This window comes from Sesamum indicum, linkage group LG9, assembly GCF_026168435.1.
Source record: "Sesamum indicum cultivar Baizhima isolate 11 linkage group LG9, ASM2616843v1, whole genome shotgun sequence".
Lineage (NCBI taxonomy): Eukaryota > Viridiplantae > Streptophyta > Magnoliopsida > Lamiales > Pedaliaceae > Sesamum > Sesamum indicum.
In genome coordinates this window covers 8043014-8057902 of record NC_142665.1, presented here as the reverse complement: position 1 = coordinate 8057902, position 14889 = coordinate 8043014, and the positions used below count along the sequence as shown (strand labels likewise).

The 14889-nt window shown below is 32.4% G+C and overlaps 1 long non-coding RNA gene across 1 annotated transcript; it reads left to right on the top strand.

Annotated features, from left to right (window-relative positions):
• The first annotated feature begins 1853 nt into the window (after nucleotides 1–1853).
• Nucleotides 1854–4453, top strand: LOC148786851 (uncharacterized). Its single transcript, XR_016067506.1, has 4 exons — nucleotides 1854–2028; nucleotides 3307–3605; nucleotides 3684–3930; nucleotides 4002–4453. It is a non-coding gene; the product is annotated as an uncharacterized LOC148786851 (long non-coding RNA).
• The last annotated feature ends 10436 nt before the right edge of the window (nucleotides 4454–14889 follow it).

Here is a 14889-nt window from a genome sequence, read left to right as displayed (position 1 = left end):
AAAGTTGGAACTGTGTTTGGAACGGTTTGTTGATTTTTGGATCATTCTTAAACAAGAAAATATTGTTTTTTGTTTTAAAAAACAATCTTATTTGTGTGAGAACCCTATTTTGCAAATTGTCCACAAACTGGTCTAAAAACCGTTCCAATTTATAGCAGGGTTTTGAATGGTTTTTGAAACACATTACTTTTTAAGTAAAACTCATAATTTGGAACAGTTTTTGGCATAATTGATTAAGTGTGTACTAAAATCATTTCAAATTGTACCTCATTTTGGAATACAATTTTTAATTGTAATCTTTTGGACATCCATTATCACACATATAGGAACGACCATTGCAAGACCGTCCTTAATTCTAATAATATATTCCAAACAGAGTTCCAAACATTAACCATTATTATTTTGGAACGGTCTTTGGAACGTATCTTGTAACTATTCTTTGGAATACATGTTTGAACAGTTTGGCCGTTCCAAAATTATAACCCAAAAAATGTGGATCATGATGCCATCTATCAACATCCATCCTCATGTGTTTCAAAGCCCGTTCCAATATGGAAGGAACTTTGAAAAAGTTTCCTTGCCCGTGCCAAATCCTGCCTTTTTCTGTAGTGATCTACCCTTAATTGACTTATTACTGACTTATTGCAGGTCAAATAATTTTTCTCTGACTAAACTACCCGTGAATATATATCTCCACACATATATGTATTATCGTATAAAAATATATAAAGGTGCATAAAAAAATTTATTTAATCTGTAATAAATCAGTAATACGTCACTCAAAGTAAATATGATATTTTATTTTTTAAATATTAGCAAATTTGATGAATTTTGACTATTGGAATGACTTATTTATTAGATCAAAACAGACATCAGGGCTACCAAATGTAATTTTTCAAGCCATATAACATTTATATATAATTATATCAAACTTCAGAAGAAGGAAGTATAATTATCTCTGTCTTTTATTTGGGTTAAAAATTATTTAAGTGGATTGTTTGAATAAATTTATTTTAAAGATTTAATATATAATTTATTTTATATTTTAAAGATGTTATTAGAACCTATAATGTAATAAAACAAGAGTAATAAAGCAATTTTGGTCCTGTATCTTTAGGCGTTTCTCGATTTGGTCCTCTAACTTTTCAAAAATCTCAATTTGGTCCTGTATCTTTTAATTATGCTCGATTTTGGTCCTTCAGCCAAACTATCGACCATTTTGCCCTTTTACAGAAACCTAGTTCATACACATGCTCTAGTTTGGCCCAACATGGTTTTCAAATAAAATTAAGCCTCCGTGAATTCATACCTTTCTTTGATCATCTTGTTTTTTGATATTTCAAGTCCTCGGTTTTTTGTACATTTTAATGTAAAATAATTAATTATTTAGAATACCCTTTGTAAAGGCTTTATGAACGTGAGTGACAAAATGATGCTGTTTTTTATGTTCGGAATACTCTTTGAAACGGCTTTATATACGACCAGACAATACAATGTCGTTTATGTTAAGTACAAATATCATATGTTGTAACTCTCTTTGTAATGACTTTATACAAGGCTATATTATTGTAATTTCTTTAGGCACAACTCATCACTTCTTGTAATACTCTTTCCATCGGTTTTTGTAACGGCCGTGGCCATTTCAAATATATAGATATATATATATATATGTATAAGGATATATATATATATAAGGTGTACTTAACAAATTTTTTCCCATTTTCTTCTTCCCTCTCTCTCTATACTTCTTGTCATACTCTTTCCACCAAATTTTATAACGGTCGTGGCCCTCTCAAAGAAATATATATGTATATATGTATAAGGTGTACTTAGGAGATTTTTTTTCCATTTTCTTCTCCCCCTCACTCTTTCTCTCTCTCTCTCGTTCTCTCTGTCTTCCCCAGTTCCCTTTCCACCATCGTTTGCCCCGCCACCGACCCACCGTCGTCTGCCCCACCACGACCCACCGTCGTTTGCCCCACCCACGAGCACCGCCATCTGCATCCACCTCCCCCATTTCACAAACAGGTAAGTTTTCGTTTTTTCTTTTCTACAATTTTACGGCTTTCAAATATATTTTTTTTAATGTATGATGATTATTAAGTATATTTGTTGTTAATGAGTAATAATTTATATGAATGATTATTGGGTATATTTTTTAATGTATGATGTTTATTAGTAATCATATTATGCAATTTTAAAAAAAATTGTTATTAAATGTGCATGCAGAGATATGCGTAATCTAAAATGTTTTATTTTAGTAATCATTTTATATAATATGATTTAAGACTATATAATTATCGAATTTTTTTACAATTTTTTATTTTTTAATAATTTCTCTTATTCTTTTAAAAACAATCGCTAAATTTTTGGATAATGTTGTAATCTTCTTTAATTTTTGTAATTAAGGATAATTTTTCTGTAATTTTCATTTTCCTTTATAATATTCCATAATTTTCTATAATTTCAGGTAATTTAGCATAATTTTTCTGTAATTTTTGTAATTTTCTGTAATATTCTATAATATTCTTTAATTTTAGGTAATTTTCTGTAATATTAGGTCATTTCTGTAATTTTTTTGTAATATTCTATAATTTTTAGGTAATTTTTTGTAATACAAATTTAATTTTATGTAATTTTGGATAATTATTTGTAATTTTCTGAAATTATTTAGTATTTTTTGTAGTTAATTATATTTTTCTGTAAATGTTTGTAACTTAGGAAAATAATGGACTTTAATGCAATTTTTAGCTAAATAATGGACTTTAATGCAATTTTTAGCTAAATAATGGACTTCAATGCAAATTTTTTGAATATTTTGGACGTTAATTCAAATTTCATTAAAACAAAAGTCTTTAATGCCAATTTTAGGAAAATAACGGAGTTTACAATAATCATGAAATTTAATAAAAAATTTAGAAAATGTTGGACTATAATGCAATTTTTTGAAAAAATAATGGACTTTAATGCAATTTTTAGGAATATTTTGAACTTAAATTCAAGTTTTATCAAAATAAAAAACTTTAGTGTCAAATTTAGAAAAATAACGGAGTTTAGGATAATCATGGAATTTAATGAAATTTTTAGGAAATTTTGGATTTTAAGACAATTTTTGAAAAATAATGGACTCTAATGCAATTTTTAGGAATATTTTGGACTTCAATTCAAGTTTCATTAAAAATTTAAAATTTTTGGACTTTAAAATTTATATTTTTAGGAATATTTTTGGACTTTAAAATTTAATGCAAATTTAATGAAATTTTCGACAATTAATAATTTTTAATATTAATATTTTTTAAGTTGTAGATCCATGACTATCAATGCTCTGCCGCCTCTGGGACGAGATAGTGGTCGGGGCCGTGGGCGTGTATGCGGTTGTGGCCCTTCCAATCTTCATCTGTTGTTGGTGCGTATATGCACCCCCACCACCGAATCCTGCATCCGTAATGCCATTACCAACTGCAGATCCCGCCATAGTGGGTTGACCTGCTATGGCAGGGCCGAGCAGGTCACAGACCTTGGGCAGGCTGCAGCACCACCACCAGCGCCAGTACTACCGCCAGCGTCTCAGAGACATTATATTGGCCTTCGCGATGCTATATAACGTAAGAAAAATTTATTAAATTATTTTATAAAAGTTTTATTAAATTTTTATTTATTTTTATATTTAATTATTTTTTCAGGTCGAACTCAGATTTTCGCTCTTGAATCCATGCTACGGTCTGGCGCCTACAAGGGTAAGATGATAAGTATTTTAAATTATACTACTAATTTAATTTATTTTTTTAATTTTTTAATGATTTCTTTAAATGATTTTTCAACATGAGGCACAACTCAAACGCCCAGTCAAACAGATGGAGGTGTTCAAAAAGTGCTATGAAAAGGAGGAAGGCCAATGGAGCGGTCCGAAGGCAGCAGAGGTCGCAGTAGGTATATATGATGATTTAATTTTTAAATTTAAAATTATTTTTTTAAAATTTAATCAATTAATCTATTTGTAGGAGCTGTTGTTAAGGATGATGGAGGATCATCAGAACCAGCAAACAGTGATCAAGATCCTCTATTATCCTCTCAAGGCTCGGTGTCCTTGAAAGACCAATAGGTGTGGTTATCAACAACGGGCAGTCAGAAGAGGGGTCGAGTATTCAGTCTCGACTCTGAGAACCACCACACGGTAGCTGGACCATCACAACCCAGCATGTCCACTACTCCATCGCCCTCGCCACCACAACCGTCGTGCCCCAACCTTGATGATCGGGTAGCAAGAATTGAAGAGTGGATGCTGCGGATGGAACCCAGCTGGACCGATTCTCCAACGCCCTAGCCTCCAATTGATCTTTCGGTACTCGACGGTGATGACGAAGACGCGGCAAATGAGAAGGCTACTTTAGATTAGGATTTTTTTTATCTGTAAAAATACATAATTAAATAATATTTTTAGATTTGTAATTAATTTTTTTTTCTTGTTGTAGTATATATGTTTTTATATAGTATTGCACATTTAAGAAATTAAAACTACACATATATATATATAACAAAAATTTCAATAATTTATTTTTATAAAGATAAATATTAAAATAAATGAAATACAATTTAAAATTACAAAAAATATATTTTTTTTATTTTGTCGTTGCTTTTGTAACGACTTTTGTAGTAAGTTTTACTGTCATATAACCAAGAAGTTAGTTACAAAGGCCGTGCAAAAGAAAGTTATCAATTTCTAAATTGGTCATACAGAAATCTGTTATTAAAGTCGTATAAGAAATAGTTTCAAAGGCAGATGCAAAACTAAAACCAGCATATGCATAAGGAGTTACAAAAATCATTACAACAACTGTTGAAAAATGAGTTACAAAGATCGATACAACAACCATTACAACATAATGCAAGGTCGTTACAAGAAATATTTTAAAAATCGGACCAACAATATTGAAGCAAAAATCATACCTATTTGTGGTACAAATGTCATTCCAATAAAAATTAAATCAAATTTAATTTGACAATTCCAAAAACAGGTGAAATGCATTTTCTTCATTTAGACCGCTCTTGTAACGGCCACTCATGACCGGTAAAAAGACCATTACTAATTATAACGGCGTTCAAGTTAGCCGTTACAAATATTTTGTAACGTCCAAAAAGTCGTGGTAGATGTGTCGTTACAAAGGCCGTTACATTATTGAAAAATTATTCCAAATTATTAACCTAACCGTTACTATAAAATTTATTTTTTGTAGTGCGTGTTGGCCTAGTATAACTAGTGTTACAGGACTAGATAATAAAAATCAATTCATATAAAATCAAAATTTTCACCGCTAAATTACAGAATAAAAATTATAATTTTTCCTGAAAAATATACACCATCAAACAGCAATAAGACACATGGGAGAATTGGTACGTACGAGGGATCTGGAAAATGCTCAGAAATTTATTGTTGTATATGTAGTTTGGTGAATTGAGTTCCACCTAAGTTGTAATAAATGTTCAGAAATTTAAGGAACACAAAAGAAATGGTACGTAGGTAGGAGTAGACAGGAAAATGCAACCCAAAAATGAGCTGCAGATAAAAGATTACCTAATAATAATTTTATAATTTACAGTTATTAAGGTTGATGTATGGATGTTTATCTCATTTTTGTGTGAGTTTATTATAATTTGTTATTTTATAATTAATTCTTAATTTTATTAATATTTTTTTGATTAAACTGATCTAATGCTCAGCTAATAATTATTCAAATATTAATACAATAATGTAACTAATCACTAAATTGTAATTTAACCCATGCGTATATATATCTACTAAATTTTACAATTAGTATAATTAGTTAACTAACATTACTTATATTAATCAGGAAAAAATATTATTTTAGTCCGCTAAGTATGCCTAATTTTAATTTTAGTCTGATAACTATGTCTATTTTTGTTTAGGTCTAGTAACTTACGAAATTGCTTACTTTTAGTCTTCTAGCAGATTTTCAGACAATTTTTACCCTATACAACTTTTGAAAGACAGTTTTAGTCCATATGCACTCATAGGGGTAAAATTGTCCGAAAATCTGTCAGAGGACTAAAAATAAGCAATTTCGTAAGCTACTGGACCTAAACAAAAATGGACGTAGTTATCGGACTAAAATTAAAATTAGGCATATTTAACGGACTAAAATAATACTTTTTCCTATTAATCATAATGGAAACATTAATTTTTGTTCTCAAATTTGCTGATATGGGGTCCTTTTATCTTTGCATGTACATATATACACCAACTTAGGTGTAATTGCATTTTTAATTCTATAATTATAATCATGTAACATTTTTGTTCTATAATTTATTAGGATAGCAATTTAGTCATGTGTATTTTTTTATTTTCATGATTTCAGGATAAACTAGCAGGAATTTTCAAAGTTGATCAAGATGTGATGTCACTTTTCGATCAATTTTGTCTTTAAATAATAAAAATTAAAAATATATAAGACTAAATTACTATTATAGTAAACTATAGGGCCAAAATACCAAAAAAAAAAGGAACAAATATTGCATCAAATCCACCAACTTGTATAAAATAAACATCATTTGTATATATAGTTAAAAAAAAATATTTATACACGTGACATATAAGAGTTTAATTAATTTTGGAAAATGTTTTATTAATTAATATGCTCCAATTATATGTATTATAAATAAAAACCATTTGTATATTTAAAAATAGTATTTTACAAGTATAGTAGGTATGAAGAGAGTGAAATATATATACAAGATATTGATTTTAGTCTAATAATTAAACTCAAAATCATGCTTTTTAGTCCCAAAAAGTTTGACAATGCTTTTTTTGGGATTAAAGGCAATTTTCGTCCCCTAATTTCAACTCATTTTCGTTTTAGTCCCCTAAGTTACTAGGGTTCTATTTTGGTCCCGTAAAATAAAAAAAATCTCAATTTTGGTACAAATTTGATTGAAAAATTGAGTCACTCGCCGGAAAAAGTCACATGCCGTCATGTGACTTTTTAAATTGGAGCTTGCATTGTAATTAGCTGAAAATATCCGGCGAGTGACTCAACTTTCCGACTAAATTTGTACCAAAATTGAATTTTTTTCAATTTTACGGGACCAAAATTGAACCCTAGTAACTTAGAGGACTAAAACGAGAATGGCCTGAGTTAGGGGACGAAAATTGCCTTTAAGCCCTTTTTTTATTTCAAGAAAATGACTTTTTGGTCCCAAATTCACAACGCACATGACTTTTGGGGAGTAAAAATGCATGATTATGAGTTTTATAGGATTAAAAGTGACACTTGTCATAGTTGTAGTGTAAAAAAAAACTCTTATTTTATGGGGCTAAAAATATATTTCGCCCTGCTGTGACTTTAAAAATTGTGGCAATTTTAGTCTTTCTGGCCAGTTTAATTAGCCGAAAAATTCCACATCATCAACCACGTCAACGCCTAAATCGGGGCTTCTTGCTAATTTAATGACATGATATCCAATCATTTTTTTTTCCATTTTTAGGAGATAACTTGGCGAAAAGAAAATTACAGCCTGAAAAAACTTATCATATCATCAAATGGTAATTTTCTTTTGCCAAGTTATTTCCTAAAAAAAATGAAAAATTTGAGACTATCAAGTCATCAAATTTGTTGGAATCACAACTTAAGTGTTGAAATGACTAATAACGTTGAATTTTTGTGACCAAATTAGTCGAACAAGAATTGCTATAAGTTATAGGATCAAATTATATATTTTTATTCGAACAGAGCAAAAGTTACCAACATCCTAACTTATGAGACTAAAATTGTATTCTTCTATAACAGTAGTGCGGCTTGAAATGTAAATGAAACAGAACTAGGTAGCCCTATGTTTGGCAACACCTACCAAGATGAGGATAAAAACCAGTGAAGGGTCTTATTCATAATAATATTATCCCAATTATTTCTCAGATGCAAAACCAGAAAAGGAAAAAATTGAAAAATTACATAAAAAGAATATATATACATATATATGTCAATTACTACACACAGAAATCCTATAGTACCGTAACAAAGTGCCAAAAAAACACTTCTTTAGGGACCAGAGAATTAAAGCAAAAATGCATATTTTTACGTCTCATTAGTTAACATTTTTTGTGATTTTGTTCCTAATATTCTGTGATAAATCCGTTATATTGTATCCCATAACATAAAAATCGTACAGTTTTAGTCTCGAGTCTTATTTTTGTTAAATTCTGATGAAAACATGACGCGTACGGCATGAGGTCCATTAAATGTTGAGGGGCGCCATTTACTAATGTTTTCGTCGGAAATTTAAAGACTACAAGTCCTGAGACTTGCAATATTTTTTTAAGTTATGTGATACAATACGATGAAATCAATAAAATAAGGGAAAAATATTATTTTAGTCCGCTAAGTATGTTTAATTTTAATTTTAGTCTAATAACTATGTCCATCTTTGTTTAGATCCAGTAACTTACGAAATTGCTTACTTTTAGTCCTCTGGCAGATTTTCGAACAATTTTATCCCATGCAACTTTTGAAATGCAGTTTTAGTCCATATACACTCTTAGGGGTAAAATTGTCCGAAAATCTGTCAGAGGACTAAAAGTAAGCAATTTCGTAAGTTACTGGACCTAAACAAAAATGGACATAGTTATCGGACTAAAATTAAAACTAGACATACTTAGCGGACTGAAATAATACTTTTCCCATAAAATAATGGGCCAAAATTGCAAATTAAAAAGCTATTTTGTGGGGGTGTAAAATGTAATTTTTTCATAGAATTAGCATATACATAAATTTTGCAATATTTTATTATTTTAAAATAGTTTTGCATTTTATGTTTTATTTAATATATTTATACAAGTTGGCATCATTTGTATGTATATGCAAACAAAATAATATTATTTTTAATAAAATATTCGAACTGTATGTAAATTTTATTCACCAGATATATATATATATATATATAAGGCAGTTTCTGGATCAAGAAAATATTCCAAATGCTTCTGTTTTGCTTACAGGTACCACTTTTAATTAAATGCAAACAGTGACATCTATAAGAACATAAATACCTTGATTGAATGAACTATTTTAATTTCTTCTTTTTTTTTTTAGAAAAAAGACAATTGATTTTTATTTTTTTTTGGTTTAATAAATGCACCTGCAACCCCAAATTAAAATAAAGAGAAATTAATGCATGTGGAGAAAGTTAATTATTATATAGCTATTTCCCATATTCTTGAAATATTATTGGAAAATTGTATATGTTTTTAGTGCAAAAATATGAAATAGCTTAATTAATAACTATTTACAATAAAACATGGGGAAAAATATTATTTTAGTCCGCTAAGTATACATATATAATTTTAATTTTAATCGGATAATTATGTCCATTTTTGTTTAGGTTCAGTAACTTATAAAATTGCTTACTTTTAGTCCTCTGCAGATTTTCGGACAATTTTACCCCTATGAGTGCATATGGACTAAAACTGCCTTTCAAAATTTGCATAGGGGTAAAATTATTCGAAAATCTACCAAAGGACTAAAAGTAAGCAATTTCGTAAGTTATTGGACCTAAACAAAAATGGACATAGTTATCGATCTAAAATTAAAATTAGGCATACTTAGCAGACTAAAATAATTCTTTTTCCTAAAACATGATATAGTTGTAGGTTTAGTTGCATTTTAGTTTGTAATAATATCATTTTGGTATTTTAGTCTTGTAACTTGTTAGAGTTATAATTGTTTTTCACTTTTTTAATTTCGTGATTTTAGAACAAAATCGACTGAAATTTTCAAAGTTGGCCGGAAGCAACATCATAATTCCAGCCAACTCTGAAACTCCGGTCAATTTTATTCTGAAAACGCAAACTTAAAAAAGATTGAGAACCATTTTACACCCCTAACAAACTACAGAATTAAAGTGCCAAATTGATATAATTACAGAACTAAAAATTATGCAATATAATTATGCCTGTAATTATATATATAATCTATTTTGTTTAATATTTTTAGGGAAAAGTATTATTTTAGTCCGCTAAGTATACCTAATTTTAATTTTAATCCGATAACTATGTCCATTTTTATTTAGGTCCAGTAACTTACAAAATTGCTTACTTTTAGTCCTTTGGCTGATTTTCAGACAATTAATTATAAAAATGGTATTATCATTTTACTTCCAAATCACGTTGCTTTTCTAATTTTTTTTCCTACATTTTTTAAATAAATTCCCCTAAAAAATGAAGCAAGTCACGCCAACTATTTAGTAATTTTTTTTACAGGAATTTACTTATTTATTTTACATATCACAGACATAAATTTGCATAAATCGAAAAATAATCCAATTTTTTTTTTTAAAAAAAAAGGGGGTAAAAATGGGTTTTTGGGGTATAGGATAGTGCAAGAGGAAGGGGAAGGGGTATTGACTATGGGAGAAGGAACACAACACAGACCTTCGTTTCAAAGATGACAATAATGGCGGATACAAAAATTGAAGTTAGCTCTGATTTGGTGGGTTTCAGAAAGTTAATGCTATGTCAGATGGTGATGTTGAAATTAAAATTGAGGTATAGGGGCATTATCGACATTCACAGTGGGAGCAAAAGTTAATACAAATAATCTATGGGTCGGTCCCACATATCACAATTTTCTTGCCCCAGACCCAGGGCCTGTATTGTAAGCATTGAGGTCTAGTACAGTTGTCGATCTGAAGGACATACAAGTCTGGATTAGGGGATTAATACGGGCTAAGATTGACGAATTGGAGAAAGAATTATTAATTGTCGGGTTGAATTTTCTTTTTTGGACTCTATTGCATCTTATATTCGCACTATGTGTATAGACTTTATTTAAAAAATAGATCTTATACATGTAACATGTATATATTATTAATTAGAATAAAATATGTAGCCATAATTTGAAATAAAAATTCAATATGAATAAATAGAACTTATATCTATACCGATATAAAAAAAAAGAGGGGGAAATTCAGGGACCCCCTTGTAATAATTGAAAAATTCACAAAACTTCTTATAAAAATTAAAGTATTAATTACACCCCTTGTGTTATGAATAAATAATCAAAAAGACCACTCCCTGAAAGTGAGCTGCACGCCCATCGACTACAAATTGGCTATAAAAACTGCCTTTTTTTTAAAATATTTTTGCCCTTCTCTCCCCCAATTTAAGGGCTGCTTCTATCCTATCTTTCCATACAATTTTTCTCACCTTTCCTGCACTCCCCTTTCTCATTTTTTCTTTTCTTTTTTTTTTTTTTGTCATTTTTACTGATTTTGAAACAATGTCCACACAATCAAGTCGTCTAAAAAAAGAAACTGAGGATGCAAGTAAGTGCTCGATGTGAGGTTTTTAGCTTCACCATTTTGTGGATGCAATTCAAAAATAGAAATTAGGGTAGTAGAATCTTTAAAAAAACCTTCTAGAGGTAAGTTGTATTATTATTGTAGATTTCAAGTTTGTAACTTTTTTCATTGGGTACAACCCAAAAGAGCTACATAGGTACCAAGTAGGTTTCCGGAAACTTTGATTGTGGAGCATACACTAGACTGGGGGACAGTGCATTTGCACAGATGAGATGAATAAGATGGTTGTGATAAGATGAAGTGGTGTCGAAAGCGTTGAATTCTAGGAAACCAAACGTAACTGTCCAAGGCAATGAAAAAGTGGTTAGCAATGTTAATTTTTGAATAGGTAAGTAACAATTAAGAGTTGTTCTAATTGTATTCCAGAGAAGAGACTTCGTTTCTTAATTTTGATGTTGTAGTGTACGGTGCTCCAGACCCCTTTGTCAGCTCTTCGGCTCCCGTGACCCAATCTCTTCCCATTGAATTAGGTGACCTTCTTCCCTTTTTCAATCATTCATTATTTTGTAACTTCATCTTATTTTGCACTGATGGGGGGTGGGGGGGGGGGTTCAGAGGATAACCTAGATCATATACTGGGAGAGGTTGAGGTCGAGGTGAAAAGTCACCCCCAAGAAGCCGGAATCCCTACTATCACTGGGGGCTTTCGGATGAAGGCCCTCGAAGCCAAGAGAGGAGGATGACCCAAATGCTGCCAGTGGAGAGCGCTAGAAGACCCCAGCCCCAGTTGCCTGCTCTGAAGGAAGTGAGAAGGACCCCGCTTGTGGGGAGAATGAATGAAGGATGTAGCTGCCCCCACCCCCCCCCCCCCCCCCAAAAAAAAAGACAATTTACTTTGCTGACCTGCTCCATTTCCCCCATTGTAAATGGGGATGAGACAATTTGTTTTCTTTTTGTGTTTGTATATGTTGAATCTTCTTCTCTTTTCTCTACCCCCCCTCCGTTCAAGCTTTAGGCCTAGGGGATGGGGGGTAATGCGATTATCTATGCTTTTCTCTTACACTTATGTTTGGGGATTATCATCTAGTCTGTGCTGCATTACTCGTCTGCAATCCTGTTCTGATTGATGCGGTATTTGCATCTTGATTAGAGGGGGTTGCTCAATATGTTGTGTCCCTTGAGGTGAGGGTGTCCTGAATATTTCTTTTGTTATGCTACAACCTTGCACCTTTAACTGCTAGTTTCTTTTGGGAATATGGTTAGTTTTCATGTTATCTTGCTAAGGATGAATATGCATGTAAATAGAAAAGGGCATTCGAGGGCTTTGGATGAGGGCTCAGGGTTCTCTTATCGTGGATGTTTGCGTATTTTCCTGCAGGGCTTACTCCTATGTCCTTAATATTTCATATAAAGTGTGAAAAATATTATACCTTTGTGAAAGATGTCATTAGGCTAATATACCTTGAATATGTGAGAGGGGTGTAACGTAGCGCTTTGATAAAGGTGTCCTTCGGGAGGACTGGGGGCTGAGAGATGTCCCTTGTTAGGATTTATTGACCGAGGAGAATATCCTTAGGAAGGACTCATCTGTTGAGGAGGACCTCCTTCGGGAAGACTTACTTGTTGAGTGCGATGTCCTTCAGGAGGACATATTTGCTGAGGGGGATGTCCTTCATCATGCATAGAATTTTTTGAGATTATGTACATTACATGGGCGAGGCAGACGACGTCCTTCACCATCTTCTACCTCGTAGGCTCTTTGATTTATTATCTCCATGATTTTAGAGGGTCTCTCCCAATTACGATCTAGTTTCCCTACTGGTTTCAAGGTGTCGACCCTCTGTAACACCAAATCTCCACCTAAAAACCCCAAGATTTTACTCTTTTGTTGTGAGCACTAATCATAGTGTTCTTGAACCGTTTTATGAGGAGAAAAACGTTCTCCCTCAATTTCTCAATGAGGTCCAGATTTTCCTTAAGGAGTTCTGTATTAGTTTCTTCAGAAAAGTGTAGGATTCTGTGAGAGGGCATCCTTAATTCAGCAGGAATGATGGCCTCTGACCCCATAGACTAAGGTGAAAGGACTCTCCCCTATAGATCCTATAGGTGTTGTCGTGTAAGCCCATAAAACACCTAGTTAACACCTCCGCCTAATTTCTACCAACTTGTTCTAACCTCCTCTTAATCCCTTATACTAATATGCAGTTAGTGACCTCCACCTACCCTCTAGACTGGGGGTATGCCATTAATGTGAATATTTGTTTAATATGTAAGTCTTTACACCACTCTTATATTTTTCATCCTTGAAATTGTTGGTCATTGTCTGAGATTACTTATAGGGGAAGCCCGAAGCGGCAAATAATATTCTTTCATATGAACTTCATCACTTCCCCTTTCATGATGCGAGCGAGCAGTTCTGCCTCCACCCATTTTGTAAAGTAGCCAATGGCTACAACCACGAGCCAGCGGAAAAGGTCCGACTATGTCCATGCCCCATTGTGACAAAGGACGAAGCGACAGCATGGTAGTGAGGGGCTCGGGAGGCTGATGTATAAGGGTGGAATGCTTATAACATTTTTCACATTTGTTTACTATTTGCCTTACATCTTGCTTCATGGTCGACCGAAATATTCTGCTCGTAAGGCTTTGTTGGCTAATATCAACTTTTCGGCATGTGCTCAACAACAGCTACTATGTATCTCTTTGAGTACGTGTATTCCTTCCAATTGAGATAAGCACCGAAGTAGGGGGTGTGCAAAAAATTTCTTATACAGAATCTCCGCCTGTAGTAAGAAATGAGTGGCTTGAGTTTTAAGCATGGCTGCATCCCATCTTTTCTCATAGATGTGTCCCCCTTCCAACCATCGGACCACAGGTGTCCGCCCATCCCCTATAGGGGAGATTGCTTGGACGCTCAAGGGAGCCCTTGGCTCTGGTAGGTGTTGTATAATAATGTGTGGCGAGTGGTTGACTAGGAATCCACTTGTACGCCATGTGGAGATTGCCAAGTGTGGGCCTTTGGGCTGGTCATCCTTGTTGGGTCGTGTTTATGAGTCGAATCTAGGGATGCCTTGGGTTCGTCCTCCGTCCAAGGCTAGTAGGTCTCCTGGGCTATTGGGACAAATATCTTGGGCGGCCTCAGGCCTTATTGTTCTTTTTGGATGGGGCCTTCTAAGGCCATGTGCATCAATAGGGATTTAGATAAATAAACTTTAAGAGTACTAGATATAATTTTTTAAATCATAAAATATTTATATATTATTATATCAAATTTCATGAGAGGTAAATATAATTATCCGTTAGTTTCATTCATCTAGAATGAGTGAGAGATTGAGTTTGCTTTTATTGTCACGCCGTTTTAAGTTCTTGTTTACTGAAAACTTTGATTTATTATTTTATTTAGGCAAAATCCCTTCAGTAGTTCCCTTATTTTTACTTTTCATCTCACTTCAGTCCCCAATCTCTTAAATGCACGTCATAATTCCTTATCTTTTAGAAGGGCTTCTTCTGTCCTTAATCATTAAGTCTTAATAAACCTAATTAAATTGAATGGGATATTCCACTAATGAAAGGTAAATTATGTAT